This window comes from Chiloscyllium plagiosum, unplaced genomic scaffold (assembly GCF_037043375.1).
Source record: "Chiloscyllium plagiosum isolate Xiang-an unplaced genomic scaffold, Cpla_swu_hap1 HiC_scaffold_51, whole genome shotgun sequence".
Classification (NCBI taxonomy): Eukaryota; Metazoa; Chordata; class Chondrichthyes; order Orectolobiformes; family Hemiscylliidae; genus Chiloscyllium; species Chiloscyllium plagiosum.
Genome location: NW_028270189.1, coordinates 28,616,989 through 28,634,292, shown reverse-complemented (window position 1 = coordinate 28,634,292; position 17,304 = coordinate 28,616,989). Strand labels below are relative to the sequence as shown.

The 17,304-nt window shown below is 45.2% G+C and overlaps 2 non-coding genes across 2 annotated transcripts; both read left to right on the top strand.

The window, feature by feature from the left end:
- Window positions 1–4,168: 4,168 nt before the first annotated feature.
- trnal-cag (transfer RNA leucine (anticodon CAG)) lies at window positions 4,169–4,250 on the top strand. The gene has a single exon. It is a non-coding gene; the product is annotated as a tRNA-Leu (tRNA).
- A 3,272-nt stretch (window positions 4,251–7,522) lies between these two features.
- trnal-cag (transfer RNA leucine (anticodon CAG)) lies at window positions 7,523–7,604 on the top strand. The gene has a single exon. It is a non-coding gene; the product is annotated as a tRNA-Leu (tRNA).
- The last annotated feature ends 9,700 nt before the right edge of the window (window positions 7,605–17,304 follow it).

Here is a 17,304-nt window from a genome sequence, read left to right as displayed (position 1 = left end):
TTTTGACTTCTGTTGCTATGTTCAGAAACTGGCTTTTAGATTGAGGTGAACAGAAACTGCATTTCTAAAAAGCACCACGGAATTTAGCAAAATTTATTGAGTCGCTTCTCCTCGATTCCCACCCAGGTTTCCAACTCAGTTGGTATCCATGTGGCTCATGTCCAGGAGTGAACATCTCAGCAACAAATTGCACGGTTAAGGTAAAAGGCACGGAAAGTGGCATCTCGAACTGGCTCCGAGGTCAGAGCATTCTCACAATGTGATCTGTCGTTCTCGGATTGTAATGCTACCTCCGGTTTTAGGGTGGAGAACATTCTTTGGGACTCTTATTCTGAAAAAAAAACAGATAAAGTTGTCAGAAACTATGCTGCACGGTATGATGTGGAACACGGCCTGCTCAGGTATGTGCATTTTCCCTGTAGTTCGGTGTGTTTCGTGTTCCGTGTAAACGTGAAAGTCGTCCTGTTTCGAGCAATGGGTGAAATCATTTAGCAAAGCAAGAATGGAAATTCCAGTAATGTCAAGCAGCTCATGGTTATTTGAACAAATCATAAGCGAACCCATATTCTCACGCACTGACAGATACATTTGTAGCTGAAAAGAGTCTGAGAAGATAGACTCAGCTTACCATTGATTTTTGTCTGGATTGATGGGCTATCAATATCTGCTGCGAAATTGACATTGTCGCCGGGCACATCCCAGCAGCTGTGCGAGTCCGAGAGGAATCATGGAACCCTTTTCATGTGACTTTGCATCTGTTGTTATGCAGGAGCACAATTGGAGATACAAGTAAATGAGGTGGCGCGGCCGGCTGGAAGTGTGGCCGAGCGGTCTAAGGCGCTGGATCCAGGTTCCAGTCTCGAAAGGGGCGTGGGTTCGAATCCCACCACTGCCATTTCTGCTGATCAACTCCAACGCTGCAGCTTGTTAAAATGCTGTTTCGGTGCCCACTGTATATTGATGTTGAAAACAAAAGTATAATGGGTTTGCTTCCCAGGGAATTAACTTTGATGTGAGATACTGCCAAATATTTGAAAATGTCTCCACTGTCATGTTCGTGTTCGCCTCCCGCGCGGAAATTCGCAAACAGTTCTGCCGTCCCAGGCAAGTTGAGCTTTTACTGGAACCGAATGGAGACTGTTATTTCATCGTTGTTGTGAAACGAAGTCCTACGGTGACTCTACTCGTTGTTATTTGGGTTTCTAGCTAATGGGAAAATCGTTCCAATGAATTTCGATGTCATACCTTATTGAATTTCTCCCATTTCCTTCATTTCCGTCCTGGAAACATCGGAAGGGAAAGGTAATCTAATCGAGACTGTGATTGGTGAAATTCATTTTTACGGCCAATTCTTATTATGTTCTTTCTTTCTCTCGTTTCAGCATTGTCTGGAAAGTGGTGGTGCGCTAAGGCTGCAGTATGTTTGAAAGAGTCGTTTGGAAATGCCCTCTTGTTAGTTGTGAGATTACTTTATGACTCATGCCCTCGGACTGTATCACATTTAGCATTCATGCATCTCTGCGTCTGAAAATGCATGAGGTATGCCAGTTTTGTTTGTGTTCCATGTTAAATGCTTTCTGTTTTGCGATTCGCTCAACACATTTCGATTTAACAGGATTTCTGAGGTAACTTCCAGCAGCAAAAATCCTCAGCTGAGGATCTGGGAAAATTTCACAGAGTATGGTCAGTCGGAGCTAAAGTAAGGAAGTCGTTCCTTTTTTGCAGTGTTTCACAATACTACCTTTCCCGTGAGCAGTCGAACAGACTAAATGATTGTGCCACAGACTGCGATGGCAAACACCGCTAAAAAGTAATCCTTTAAAGCCGGTGGAAGCAACATGACGTTATTGGGGTACACCGTGGAAAAAGATACTTCGGTGGACCTCGTCCATGCTCACCACATTGCCAAAATTAAACAAGTCCCGTTCCCCAGCATTTGACCCCAATCCCTCTAAACGCATCCTGTCCAGAAACTCACCCGATTACCTTTGCAATTTTCTGAGTGTAATAGCCTCCTCCACTTCCTCTGGTAGATCATTCCAAACACGCACAACCTTCTTTGTGGGAAATGTGCCTCAGGTCCTTTGTCACTTTCAGCCCACACACCTTAAAGCTATGCTGTCGAGTTTTCAACTCACACCAACTTGGGTAAAGCACGTAAATACTCAGTTTACCACCCTTCCATAAGGTCATGTCGCAGCTGTTACGCTGCAGGGAAAGTCGTCCCAGCCTATTCCACCTCGCCCTACGGTACAAACATCGACGACATCTTTGTCTATATTTTGTCATCAATTTGACGTGTCTTTTTTTTTTCACGTTTCCAAGATGTCGATCACGCTGGACATCAACGAGCTATTGGAAACAGAAAGGGGAGACGTAGAACGGATTCAACTTTCAGTGCTGGACGCCACGGAGCTGCAGCACATCCGGCTGTGGCTTGTTTCTGTCGTGTAGTGGTCATCACGTTCGCCTAACACGCGAAAGATCCCCAGTCCGGAACTGGGCAGAAACTGCTTTGTTCTTCAACTGCAGCCTTTTACATGGACAAGAGCTGAGCTTTCTTGCATGCTTTCCCATCTGCAAACCTGCCTTCGAATTTGCTTGAATAAACCTGCTCTGGTAGTGAAATGTAATGCAATTCCATTTAATTACAGTGCAAAGCGTTGTTAAATTTTTCTCCAACCTGGTTCTGATCATATGCCATTCTGTTGGAGAGTGCAGTTACCGCCTTCTGATCCTTCCACGAAAAGCAGTACCGCATTTGCCTTCCTTGCGCAGGCGGCACGGTTCAAAGACAGGAAAGAAGCAGATGCTCTGGTGTCACAGCGCACCACGAATTCCTGAACTTGTCTGTCTGTCAAATGTACCCCAAGGTCGTCTCAGAAAGACCTCATTTGGAAGCTGTCAATCGTTATTCAACGTGCGAGAATTGGCACCAGATATCCTGAATCATGTTTTGGAGCAGTTCGCACGTTAGTGGCTCATTCAATTAGCAACAGCAATGAAAGAAATTGCACTCTCAGGAACCTTTCGACTTGCGCATTCATAGCGTCGCTAGTATTAAGGTCCGCCCCTAGATTTAAGTCATGTTGGAACTGAAACGGAGGAATCGACAGAGAGGCTACAGAATGATAACGCATCCATTTGGTTTTCTTTTAATCACTGACGAGCAGGAAAATGTAAACGGGGAGAAGTGAGGCAGTTGCAGCTCTGGTGAAATTCCTTCTTTGTGATTCACTCAGCAGCCAGAGACGTGAAGGTGACTCAGGCGTGAAAGCTCTTCACATCGAGAACAAAAAGCACTCAAGGGCAGTTAGCACCTCTTCTGGAGTGGGGGTGGGGTGAGGTAATTACCTTTTGACTTCTGTTGCTATGTTCAGAAACTGGCTTTTAGATTGAGGTGAACAGAAACTGCATTTCTAAAAAGCACCACGGAATTTAGCAAAATTTATTGAGTCGCTTCTCCTCGATTCCCACCCAGGTTTCCAACTCAGTTGGTATCCATGTGGCTCATGTCCAGGAGTGAACATCTCAGCAACAAATTGCACGGTTAAGGTAAAAGGCACGGAAAGTGGCATCTCGAACTGGCTCCGAGGTCAGAGCATTCTCACAATGTGATCTGTCGTTCTCGGATTGTAATGCTACCTCCGGTTTTAGGGTGGAGAACATTCTTTGGGACTCTTATTCTGAAAAACAAAACAGATACAGTGACAGAAACTATGCTGCACGGTATGATGTGGAACACGGCCTGCTCAGGTATGTGCATTTTCCCTATAGTCCGGTGTGTTTCGTGTTCCGTGTAAACGTGAAAGTCGTCCTGTTTCGAGCAATGGGTGAAATCATTTAGCAAAGCAAGAATGGAAATTCCAGTAATGTCAAGCAGCTCATGGTTATTTGAACAAATCATAAGCGAACCCATATTCTCACGCACTGACAGATACATTTGTAGCTGAAAAGAGTCTGAGAAGATAGACTCAGCTTACCATTGATTTTTGTCTGGATTGATGGGCTATCAATATCTGCTGCGAAATTGACATTGCAGCCGGGCACATCCCAGCAGCTGTGCGAGTCCGAGAGGAATCATGGAACCCTTTTCATGTGACTTTGCATCTGTTGTTATGCAGGAGCACAATTGGAGATACAAGTAAATGAGCTGGCGCGGCCGGCTGGTAGTGTGGCCGAGCGGTCTAAGGCGCTGGATCCAGGTTCCAGTCTCGAAAGGGGCGTGGGTTCGAATCCCACCACTGCCATTTCTGCTGATCAACTCCAACGCTGCAGCTTGTTAAAATGCTGTTTCGGTGCCCACTTTATATTGATGTTGAAAACAAAAGTATAAGGGGTTTGCTTCCCAGGGAATTAACTTTGGTGTGAGATACTGCCAAATATTTGTAAATGTCTCCACTGTCATGATCGTGTTCGCCTCCCGCGCGGAAAATCGCAAACAGTTCTGCCGTCCCAGGCAAGTTGAGCTTTTACTGGAACCGAATGGAGACTGTTATTTCATCGTTGTTGTGAAACGAAGTCCTACGGTGACTCTACTCGTTGTTATTTGGGTTTCTAGCTAATGGGAAAATCGTTCCAGTGAATTTCGATGTCATACCTTATTGAATTTCTCCCATTTCCTTCATTTCTGTCCTGGAAACATCGGAAGGGAAAGGTAATCTAATCGAGACTGTGATTGGTGAAATTCATTTTTACGGCCAATTCTTATTATGTTCTTTCTTTCTCTCGTTTCAGCATTGTCTGGAAAGTGGTGGTGCGCTAAGGCTGCAGTATGTTTGAAAGAGTCGTTTGGAAATGCCCTCTTGTTAGTTGTGAGATTACTTTATGACTCATGCCCTCGGACTGTATCACATTTAGCATTCATGCATCTCTGCGTCTGAAAATGCATGAGGTATGCCAGTTTTGTTTGTGTTCCATGTTAAATGCTTTCTGTTTTGCGATTCGCTCAACACATTTCGATTTAACAGGATTTCTGAGGTAACTTCCAGCAGCAAAAATCCTCAGCTGAGGATCTGGGAAAATTTCACAGAGTATGGTCAGTCGGAGCTAAAGTAAGGAAGTCGTTCCTTTTTTGCAGTGTTTCACAATACTACCTTTCCCGTGAGCAGTCGAACAGACTAAATGATTGTGCCACAGACTGCGATGGCAAACTCCGCTAAAAAGTAATCCTTTAAAGCCGGTGGAAGCAACATGACGTTATTGGGGTACACCGTGGAAAAAGATACTTCGGTGGACCTCGTCCATGCTCACCACATTGCCAAAATTAAACAAGTCCCGTTCCCCAGCATTTGACCCCAATCCCTCTAAACGCATCCTATCCAGAAACTCACCCGATTACCTTTGCAATTTTCTGAGTGTAATAGCCTCCTCCACTTCCTCTGGTAGATCATTCCAAACACGCACAACCTTCTTTGTGGGAAATGTGCCTCAGGTCCTTTGTCACTTTCAGCCCACTCACCTTAAAGCTATGCTGTCGAGTTTCCAACTCACACCAACTTGGGTAAAGCACGTAAATACTCAGTTTACCACCCTTCCATAAGGTCATGTCGCAGCTGTTACGGTGCAGGGAAAGTCGTCCCAGCCTATTCCACCTCGCCCTACGGTACAAACATTGACGACATCTTTGTCTATATTTTGTCATCAATTTAACGTGTCTTTTTTTTTTACGTTTCCAAGATGTCGATTACGCTGGACAACAACGAGCTATTGGAAACAGAAAGGGGAGACGTAGAACGGATTCAACTTTCAGTGCTGGACGCCACGGAGCTGCAGCACATCCGGCTGTGGCTTGTTTCTGTCGTGTAGTGGTCATCACGTTCGCCTAACACGCGAAAGATCCCCAGTCCGGAACTGGGCAGAAACTGCTTTGTTCTTCAACTGCAGCCTTTTACATGGACAAGAGCTGAGCTTTCTTGCATGCTTTCCCATCTGCAAACCTGCCTTCGAATTTGCTTGAATAAACCTGCTCTGGTAGTGAAATGTAATGCAATTCCATTTAATTACAGTGCAAAGCGTTGTTAAATTTTTCTTCAACCTGGTTCTGATCACATGCCATTCTGTTGGAGAGTGCAGTTACCGCCTTCTGATCCTTCCACGAAAAGCAGTACCGCATTCGCCTTCCTTGCGCAGGCGGCACGGTTCAAAGACAGGAAAGAAGCAGATGCTCTGGTGTCACAGCGCACCACGAATTCCTGAACTTGTCTGTCTGTCAAATGTACCCCAAGGTCGTCTCAGAAAGACCTCATTTGGAAGCTGTCAATCGTTATTCAACGTGCGAGAATTGGCACCAGATATCCTGAATCATGTTTTGGAGCAGTTCGCACGTTAGTGGCTCATTCAATCAGCAACAGCAATGAAAGAAATTGCACTCTCAGGAACCTTTCGACTTGCGCATTCATAGCGTCGCTAGTATTAAGGTCCGACCCTAGATTTAAGTCATGTTGGAACTGAAACGGAGGAATCGACAGAGAGGCTACAGAATGATAACGCATCCATTTGGTTTTCTTTTAATCACTGACGAGCAGGAAAATGTAAACGGGGAGAAGTGAGGCAGTTGCAGCTCTGGTGAAATTCCTTCTTTGTGATTCACTCAGCAGCCAGAGACGTGAAGGTGACTCAGGCGTGAAAGCTCTTCACATCGAGAACAAAAAGCACTCAAGGGCAGTTAGCACCTCTTCTGGAGTGGGGGTGGGGTGAGGTAATTACCTTTTGACTTCTGTTGCTATGTTCAGAAACTGGCTTTTAGATTGAGGTGAACAGAAACTGCATTTCTAAAAAGCACCACGGAATTTAGCAAAATTTATTGAGTCGCTTCTCCTCGATTCCCACCCAGGTTTCCAACTCAGTTGGTATCCATGTGGCTCATGTCCAGGAGTGAACATCTCAGCAACAAATTGCTAAGTTAAGGTAAAAGGCACGGAAAGTGGCATCTCGAACTGGCTCCGAGGTCAGAGCATTCTCACAATGTGATCTGTCGTTCTCGGATTGTAATGCTACCTCCGGTTTTAGGGTGGAGAACATTCTTTGGGACTCTTATTCTGAAAAACAAAACAGATACAGTGACAGAAACTATGCTGCACGGTATGATGTGGAACACGGCCTGCTCAGGTATGTGCATTTTCCCTATAGTCCGGTGTGTTTCGTGTTCCGTGTAAACGTGAAAGTCGTCCTGTTTCGAGCAATGGGTGAAATCATTTAGCAAAGCAAGAATGGAAATTCCAGTAATGTCAAGCAGCTCATGGTTATTTGAACAAATCATAAGCGAACCCATATTCTCACGCACTGACAGATACATTTGTAGCTGAAAAGAGTCTGAGAAGATAGACTCAGCTTACCATTGATTTTTGTCTGGATTGATGGGCTATCAATATCTGCTGCGAAATTGACATTGTAGCCGGGCACATCCCAGCAGCTGTGCGAGTCCGAGAGGAATCATGGAACCCTTTTCATGTGACTTTGCATCTGTTGTTATGCAGGAGTACAATTGGAGATACAAGTAAATGAGCTGGCGCGGCCGGCTGGTAGTGTGGCCGAGCGGTCTAAGGCGCTGGATCCAGGTTCCAGTCTCGAAAGGGGCGTGGGTTCGAATCCCACCACTGCCATTTCTGCTGATCAACTCCAACGCTGCAGCTTGTTAAAATGCTGTTTCGGTGCCCACTTTATATTGATGTTGAAAACAAAAGTATAAGGGGTTTGCTTCCCAGGGAATTAACTTTGGTGTGAGATACTGCCAAATATTTGAAAATGTCTCCACTGTCATGATCGTGTTCGCCTCCCACGCGGAAAATCGCAAACAGTTCTGCCGTCCCAGGCAAGTTGAGCTTTTCCTGGAACCGAATGGAGACTGTTATTTCATCGTTGTTGTGAAACGAAGTCCTACGGTGACTCTACTCGTTGTTATTTGGGTTTCTAGCTAATGGGAAAATCGTTCCAGTGAATTTCGATGTCATACCTTATTGAATTTCTCCCATTTCCTTCATTTCCGTCCTGGAAACATCGGAAGGGAAAGGTAATCTAATCGAGACTGTGATTGGTGTAATTCATTTTTTACGTCCAATTCTTATTATTTTCTTTCTTTCTCTCGTTTCAGCATTGTCTGGAAAGTGGTGGTGCGCTAAGGCTGCAGTATGTTTGAAAGAGTCGTTTGGAAATGCCCTCTTGTTAGTTGTGAGATTACTTTATGACTCATGCCCTCGGACTGTATCACATTTAGCATTCATGCATCTCTGCGTCTGAAAATGCATGAGGTATGCCAGTTTTGTTTGTGTTCCATGTTAAATGCTTTCTGTTTTGCGATTCGGTCAACACATTTCGATTTAACAGGATTTCTGAGGTAACTTCCAGCAGCAAAAATCCTCAGCTGAGGATCTGGGAAAATTTCACAGAGTATGGTCAGTCGGAGCTAAAGTAAGGAAGTCGTTCCTTTTTTGCAGTGTTTCACAATACTACCTTTCCCGTGAGCAGTCGAACAGACTAAATGATTGTGCCACAGACTGCGATGGCAAACTCCGCTAAAAAGTAATCCTTTAAAGCCGGTGGAAGCAACATGACGTTATTGGGGTACACCGTGGAAAAAGATACTTCGGTGGACCTCGTCCATGCTCACCACATTGCCAAAATTAAACAAGTCCCGTTCCCCAGCATTTGACCCCAATCCCTCTAAACGCATCCTATCCAGAAACTCACCCGATTACCTTTGCAATTTTCTGAGTGTAATAGCCTCCTCCACTTCCTCTGGTAGATCATTCCAAACACGCACAACCTTCTTTGTGGGAAATGTGCCTCAGGTCCTTTGTCACTTTCAGCCCACTCACCTTAAAGCTATGCTGTCGAGTTTCCAACTCACACCAACTTGGGTAAAGCACGTAAATACTCAGTTTACCACCCTTCCATAAGGTCATGTAGCAGCTGTTACGGTGCAGGGAAAGTCGTCCCAGCCTATTCCACCTCGCCCTACGGTACAAACATCGACGACATCTTTGTCTCTATTTTGTAATGTAATGCAATTCCATTTAATTACAGTGCAAAGCGTTGTTAAATTTTTCTCCAACCTGGTTCTGATCATATGCCATTCTGTTGGAGAGTGCAGTTACCGCCTTCTGATCCTTCCACGAAAAGCAGTACCGCATTCGCCTTCCTTGCGCAGGCGGCACGGTTCAAAGACAGGAAAGAAGCAGATGCTCTGGTGTCACAGCGCACCACGAATTCCTGAACTTGTCTGTCTGTCAAATGTACCCCAAGGTCGTCTCAGAAAGACCTCATTTGGAAGCTGTCAATCGTTATTCAACGTGCGAGAATTGGCACCAGATATCCTGAATCATGTTTTGGAGCAGTTCGCACGTTAGTGGTTCATTCAATCAGCAACAGCAATGAAAGAAATTGCACTCTCAGGAACCTTTCGACTTGCGCATTCATAGCGTCGCTAGTATTAAGGTCCGCCCCTAGATTTAAGTCATGTTGGAACTGAAACGGAGGAATCGACAGAGAGGCTACAGAATGATACCGCATCCATTTGGTTTTCTTTTAATCACTGACGAGCAGGAAAATGTAAACGGGGAGGGCGTGTGGAGAAGTGAGGCAGTTGCAGCTCTGGTGAAATTCCTTCTTTGTGATTCACTCAGCAGCCAGAGACGTGAAGGTGACTCAGGCGTGAAAGCTCTTCACATCGAGAACAAAAAGCACTCAAGGGCAGTTAGCACCTCTTCTGGAGTGGGGGTGGGGTGAGGTAATTACCTTTTGACTTCTGTTGCTATGTTCAGAAACTGGCTTTTAGATTGAGGTGAACAGAAACTGCATTTCTAAAAAGCACCACGGAATTTAGCAAAATTTATTGAGTCGCTTCTCCTCGATTCCCACCCAGGTTTCCAACTCAGTTGGTATCCATGTGGCTCATGTCCAGGAGTGAACATCTCAGCAACAAATTGCACGGTTAAGGTAAAAGGCACGGAAAGTGGCATCTCGAACTGGCTCCGAGGTCAGAGCATTCTCACAATGTGATCTGTCGTTCTCGGATTGTAATGCTACCTCCGGTTTTAGGGTGGAGAACATTCTTTGGGACTCTTATTCTGAAAAACAAAACAGATACAGTGACAGAAACTATGCTGCACGGTATGATGTGGAACACGGCCTGCTCAGGTATGTGCATTTTCCCTGTAGTCCGGTGTGTTTCGTGTTCCGTGTAAACGTGAAAGTCGTCCTGTTTCGAGCAATGGGTGAAATCATTTAGCAAAGCAAGAATGGAAATTCCAGTAATGTCAAGCAGCTCATGGTTATTTGAACAAATCATAAGCGAACCCATATTCTCACGCACTGACAGATACATTTGTAGCTGAAAAGAGTCTGAGAAGATAGACTCAGCTTACCATTGATTTTTGTCTGGATTGATGGGCTATCAATATCTGCTGCGAAATTGACATTGTAGCCGGGCACATCCCAGCAGCTGTGCGAGTCCGAGAGGAATCATGGAACCCTTTTCATGTGACTTTGCATCTGTTGTTATGCAGGAGCACAATTGGAGATACAAGTAAATGAGGTGGCGGGGCCGGCTGGTAGTGTGGCCGAGCGGTCTAAGGCGCTGGATCCAGGTTCCAGTCACGAAAGGGGCGTCGTTTTCGAATCCCACCACTGCCATTTCTGCTGATCAACTCCAACGCTGCAGCTTGTTAAAATGCTGTTTCGGTGCCCACTGTATATTGATGTTGAAAACAAAAGTATAATGGGCTTGCTTCCCAGGGAATTAACTTTGGTGTGAGATACTGCCAAATATTTGAAAATGTCTCCACTGTCATGATCGTGTTCGCCTCCCGCGCGGAAAATCGCAAACAGTTCTGCCGTCCCAGGCAAGTTGAGCTTTTACTGGAACCGAATGGAGACTGTTATTTCATCGTTGTTGTGAAACGAAGTCCTCCGGTGACTCTACTCGTTGTTATTTTGATTTCTAGCTAATGGGAAAATCGTTCCAATGAATGTCGATGTCATACCTTATTGAATTTCTCCCATTTCCTTCATTTCCGTCCTGGAAACATCGGAAGGGAAAGGTAATCTAATCGAGACTGTGATTGGTGAAATTCATTTTTTACGTCCAATTCTTATTATTTTCTTTCTTTCTCTCGTTTCAGCATTGTCTGGAAAGTGGTGGTGCGCTAAGGCTGCAGTATGTTTGAAAGAGTCGTTTGGAAATGCCCTCTTGTTAGTTGTGAGATTACTTTATGACTCATGCCCTCGGACTGTATCACATTTAGCATTCATGCATCTCTGCGTCTGAAAATGCATGAGGTATGCCAGTTTTGTTTGTGTTCCATGTTAAATGCTTTCTGTTTTGCGATTCGCTCAACACATTTCGATTTAACAGGATTTCTGAGGTAACTTCCAGCAGCAAAAATCCTCAGCTGAGGATCTGGGAAAATTTCACAGAGTATGGTCAGTCGGAGCTAAAGTAAGGAAGTCGTTCCTTTTTTGCAGTGTTTCACAATACTACCTTTCCCGTGAGCAGTCGAACAGACTAAATGATTGTGCCACAGACTGCGATGGCAAACTCCGCTAAAAAGTAATCCTTTCAAGCCGGTGGAAGCAACATGACGTTATTGGGGTACACCGTGGAAAAAGATACTTCGGTGGACCTCGTCCATGCTCACCACATTGCCAAAATTAAACAAGTCCCGTTCCCCAGCATTTGACCCCAATCCCTCTAAACGCATCCTATCCAGAAACTCACCCGATTACCTTTGCAATTTTCTGAGTGTAATAGCCTCCTCCACTTCCTCTGGTAGATCATTCCAAACACGCACAACCTTCTTTGTGGGAAATGTGCCTCAGGTCCTTTGTCACTTTCAGCCCACTCACCTTAAAGCTATGCTGTCGAGTTTTCAACTCACACCAACTTGGGTAAAGCACGTAAATACTCAGTTTACCACCCTTCCATAAGGTCATGTCGCAGCTGTTACGCTGCAGGGAAAGTCGTCCCAGCCTATTCCACCTCGCCCTACGGTACAAACATCGACGACATCTTTGTCTATATTTTGTCATCAATTTAACGTGTCTTTTTTTTTTACGTTTCCAAGATGTCGATTACGCTGGACAACAACGAGCTATTGGAAACAGAAAGGGGAGACGTAGAACGGATTCAACTTTCAGTGCTGGACGCCACGGAGCTGCAGCACATCCGGCTGTGGCTTGTTTCTGTCGTGTAGTGGTCATCACGTTCGCCTAACACGCGAAAGATCCCCAGTCCGGAACTGGGCAGAAACTGCTTTGTTCTTCAACTGCAGCCTTTTACATGGACAAGAGCTGAGCTTTCTTGCATGCTTTCCCATCTGCAAACCTGCCTTCGAATTTGCTTGAATAAACCTGCTCTGGTAGTGAAATGTAATGCAATTCCATTTAATTACAGTGCAAAGCGTTGTTAAATTTTTCTCCAACCTGGTTCTGATCATATGCCATTCTGTTGGAGAGTGCAGTTACCGCCTTCTGATCCTTCCACGAAAAGCAGTACCGCATTTGCCTTCCTTGCGCAGGCGGCACGGTTCAAAGACAGGAAAGAAGCAGATGCTCTGGTGTCACAGCGCACCACGAATTCCTGAACTTGTCTGTCTGTCAAATGTACCCCAAGGTCGTCTCAGAAAGACCTCATTTGGAAGCTGTCAATCGTTATTCAACGTGCGAGAATTGGCACCAGATATCCTGAATCATGTTTTGGAGCAATTCGCACGATAGTGGCTCATTCAATCAGCAACAGCAATGAAAGAAATTGCACTCTCAGGAACCTTTCGACTTGCGCATTCATAGCGTCGCTAGTATTAAGGTCCGCCCCTAGATTTAAGTCATGTTGGAACTGAAACGGAGGAATCGACAGAGAGGCTACAGAATGATATCGCATCCATTTGGTTTTCTTTTAATCACTGACGAGCAGGAAAATGTAAACGGGGAGGGCGTGTGGAGAAGTGAGGCAGTTGCAGCTCTGGTGAAATTCCTTCTTTGTGATTCACTCAGCAGCCAGAGTGAAGGTGACTCAGGCGTGAAAGCTCTTCACATCGAGAACAAAAAGCACTCAAGGGCAGTTAGCACCTCTTCTGGAGTGGGGGTGGGGTGAGGTAATTACCTTTTGACTTCTGTTGCTATGTTCAGAAACTGGCTTTTAGATTGAGGTGAACAGAAACTGCATTTCTAAAAAGCACCACGGAATTTAGCAAAATTTATTGAGTCGCTTCTCCTCGATTCCCACCCAGGTTTCCAACTCAGTTGGTATCCATGTGGCTCATGTCCAGGAGTGAACATCTCAGCAACAAATTGCACGGTTAAGGTAAAAGGCACGGAAAGTGGCATCTCGAACTGGCTCCGAGGTCAGAGCATTCTCACAATGTGATCTGTCGTTCTCGGATTGTAATGCTACCTCCGGTTTTAGGGTGGAGAACATTCTTTGGGACTCTTATTCTGAAAAACAAAACAGATACAGTGACAGAAACTATGCTGCACGGTATGATGTGGAACACGGCCTGCTCAGGTATGTGCATTTTCCCTGTAGTCCGGTGTGTTTCGTGTTCCGTGTAAACGTGAAAGTCGTCCTGTTTCGAGCAATGGGTGAAATCATTTAGCAAAGCAAGAATGGAAATTCCAGTAATGTCAAGCAGCTCATGGTTATTTGAACAAATCATAAGCGAACCCATATTCTCACGCAATGAGAGATACATTTGTAGCTGAAAAGAGTCTGAGAAGATAGACTCAGCTTACCATTGATTTTTGTCTGGATTGATGGGCTATCAATATCTGCTGCGAAATTGACATTGTAGCCGGGCACATCCCAGCAGCTGTGCGAGTCCGAGAGGAATCATGGAACCCTTTTCATGTGACTTTGCATCTGTTGTTATGCAGGAGCACAATTGGAGATACAAGTAAATGAGATGGCGCGGCCCGCTGATAGTGTGGCCGAGCGGTCTAAGGCGCTGGATCCAGGTTCCAGTCTCGAAAGGGGCGTGGGTTCGAATCCCACCACTGCCATTTCTGCTGATCAACTCCAACGCTGCAGCTTGTTAAAATGCTGTTTCGGTGCCCACTGTCTCTTGATGTTGAAAACAAAAGTATAATGGGTTTGCTTCCCAGGGAATTAACTTTGGTGTGAGATACTGCCAAATATTTGAAAATGTCTCCACTGTCATGATCGTGTTCGCCTCCCGCGCGGAAAATCGCAAACAGTTCTGCCGTCCCAGGCAAGTTGAGCTTTTACTGGAACCGAATGGAGACTGTTATTTTATCGTTGTTGTGAAACGAAGTCCTACGGTGACTCTACTCGTTGTTATTTTGGTTTCGAGCTAATGGGAAAATCGTTCCAGTGAATTTCGATGTCATACCTTATTGAATTTCTCCCATTTCCTTCATTTCCGTCCTGGAAACATCGGAAGGGAAAGGTAATCTAATCGAGACTGTGATTGGTGAAATTCATTTTTACGGCCAATTCTTATTATGTTCTTTCTTTCTCTCGTTTCAGCATTGTCTGGAAAGTGGTGGTGCGCTAAGGCTGCAGTATGTTTGAAAGAGTCGTTTGGAAATGCCCTCTTGTTAGTTGTGAGATTACTTTATGACTCATGCCCTCGGACTGTATCACATTTAGCATTCATGCATCTCTGCGTCTGAAAATGCATGAGGTATGCCAGTTTTGTTTGTGTTCCATGTTAAATGCTTTCTGTTTTGCGATTCGCTCAACACATTTCGATTTAACAGGATTTCTGAGGTAACTTCCAGCAGCAAAAATCCTCAGCTGAGGATCTGGGAAAATTTCACAGAGTATGGTCAGTCGGAGCTAAAGTAAGGAAGTCGTTCCTTTTTTGCAGTGTTTCACAATACTACCTTTCCCGTGAGCAGTCGAACAGACTAAATGATTGTGCCACAGACTGCGATGGCAAACTCCGCTAAAAAGTAATCCTTTAAAGCCGGTGGAAGCAACATGACGTTATTGGGGTACACCGTGGAAAAAGATACTTCGGTGGACCTCGTCCATGCTCACCACATTGCCAAAATTAAACAAGTCCCGTTCCCCAGCATTTGACCCCAATCCCTCTAAACGCATCCTATCCAGAAACTCACCCGATTACCTTTGCAATTTTCTGAGTGTAATAGCCTCCTCCACTTCCTCTGGTAGATCATTCCAAACACGCACAACCTTCTTTGTGGGAAATGTGCCTCAGGTCCTTTGTCACTTTCAGCCCACTCACCTTAAAGCTATGCTGTCGAGTTTTCAACTCACACCAACTTGGGTAAAGCACGTAAATACTCAGTTTACCACCCTTCCATAAGGTCATGTCGCAGCTGTTACGCTGCAGGGAAAGTCGTCCCAGCCTATTCCACCTCGCCCTACGGTACAAACATCGACGACATCTTTGTCTATATTTTGTCATCAATTTAACGTGTCTTTTTTTTTTACGTTTCCAAGATGTCGATTACGCTGGACAACAACGAGCTATTGGAAACAGAAAGGGGAGACGTAGAACGGATTCAACTTTCAGTGCTGGACGCCACGGAGCAGCAGCACATCCGGCTGTGGCTTGTTTCTGTCGTGTAGTGGTCATCACGTTCGCCTAACACGCGAAAGATCCCCAGTCCGGAACTGGGCAGAAACTGCTTTGTTCTTCAACTGCAGCCTTTTACATGGACAAGAGCTGAGCTTTCTTGCATGCTTTCCCATCTGCAAACCTGCCTTCGAATTTGCTTGAATAAACCTGCTCTGGTAGTGAAATGTAATGCAATTCCATTTAATTACAGTGCAAAGCGTTGTTAAATTTTTCTCCAACCTGGTTCTGATCATATGCCATTCTGTTGGAGAGTGCAGTTACCGCCTTCTGATCCTTCCACGAAAAGCAGTACCGCATTTGCCTTCCTTGCGCAGGCGGCACGGTTCAAAGACAGGAAAGAAGCAGATGCTCTGGTGTCACAGCGCACCACGAATTCCTGAACTTGTCTGTCTGTCAAATGTACCCCAAGGTCGTCTCAGAAAGACCTCATTTGGAAGCTGTCAATCGTTATTCAACGTGCGAGAATTGGCACCAGATATCCTGAATCATGTTTTGGAGCAATTCGCACGTTAGTGGCTCATTCAATCAGCAACAGCAATGAAAGAAATTGCACTCTCAGGAACCTTTCGACTTGCGCATTCATAGCGTCGCTAGTATTAAGGTCCGCCCCTAGATTTAAGTCATGTTGGAACTGAAACGGAGGAATCGACAGAGAGGCTACAGAATGATACCGCATCCATTTGGTTTTCTTTTAATCACTGACGAGCAGGAAAATGTAAACGGGGAGGGGGTGTGGAGAAGTGAGGCAGTTGCAGCTCTGGTGAAATTCCTTCTTTGTGATTCACTCAGCAGCCAGAGACGTGAAGGTGACTCAGGCGTGAAAGCTCTTCACATCGAGAACAAAAAGCACTCAAGGGCAGTTAGCACCTCTTCTGGAGTGGGGGTGGGGTGAGGTAATTACCTTTTGACTTCTGTTGCTATGTTCAGAAACTGGCTTTTAGATTGAGGTGAACAGAAACTGCATTTCTAAAAAGCACCACGGAATTTAGCAAAATTTATTGAGTCGCTTCTCCTCGATTCCCACCCAGGTTTCCAACTCAGTTGGTATCCATGTGGCTCATGTCCAGGAGTGAACATCTCAGCAACAAATTGCACGGTTAAGGTAAAAGGCACGGAAAGTGGCATCTCGAACTGGCTCCGAGGTCAGAGCATTCTCACAATGTGATCTGTCGTTCTCGGATTGTAATGCTACCTCCGGTTTTAGGGTGGAGAACATTGTTTGGGACTCTTATTCTGAAAAACAAAACAGATACAGTGACAGAAACTATGCTGCAAGGTATGATGTGGAACACGGCCTGCTCAGGTATGTGCATTTTCCCTGTAGTCCGGTGTGTTTCGTGTTCCGTGTAAACGTGAAAGTCGTCCTGTTTCGAGCAATGGGTGAAATCATTTAGCAAAGCAAGAATGGAAATTCCAGTAATGTCAAGCAGCTCATGGTTATTTGAACAAATCATAAGCGAACCCATATTCTCACGCACTGACAGATACATTTGTAGCTGAAAAGAGTCTGAGAAGATAGACTCAGCTTACCATTGATTTTTGTCTGGATTGATGGGCTATCAATATCTGCTGCGAAATTGACATTGTAGCCGGGCACATCCCAGCAGCTGTGCGAGTCCGAGAGGAATCATGGAACCCTTTTCATGTGACTTTGCATCTGTTGTTATGCGGGAGCACAATTGAAGATACAAGTAAATGAGGTGGTGCGGCCTGCTGGTAGTGTGGCCGAGCGGTCTAAAGC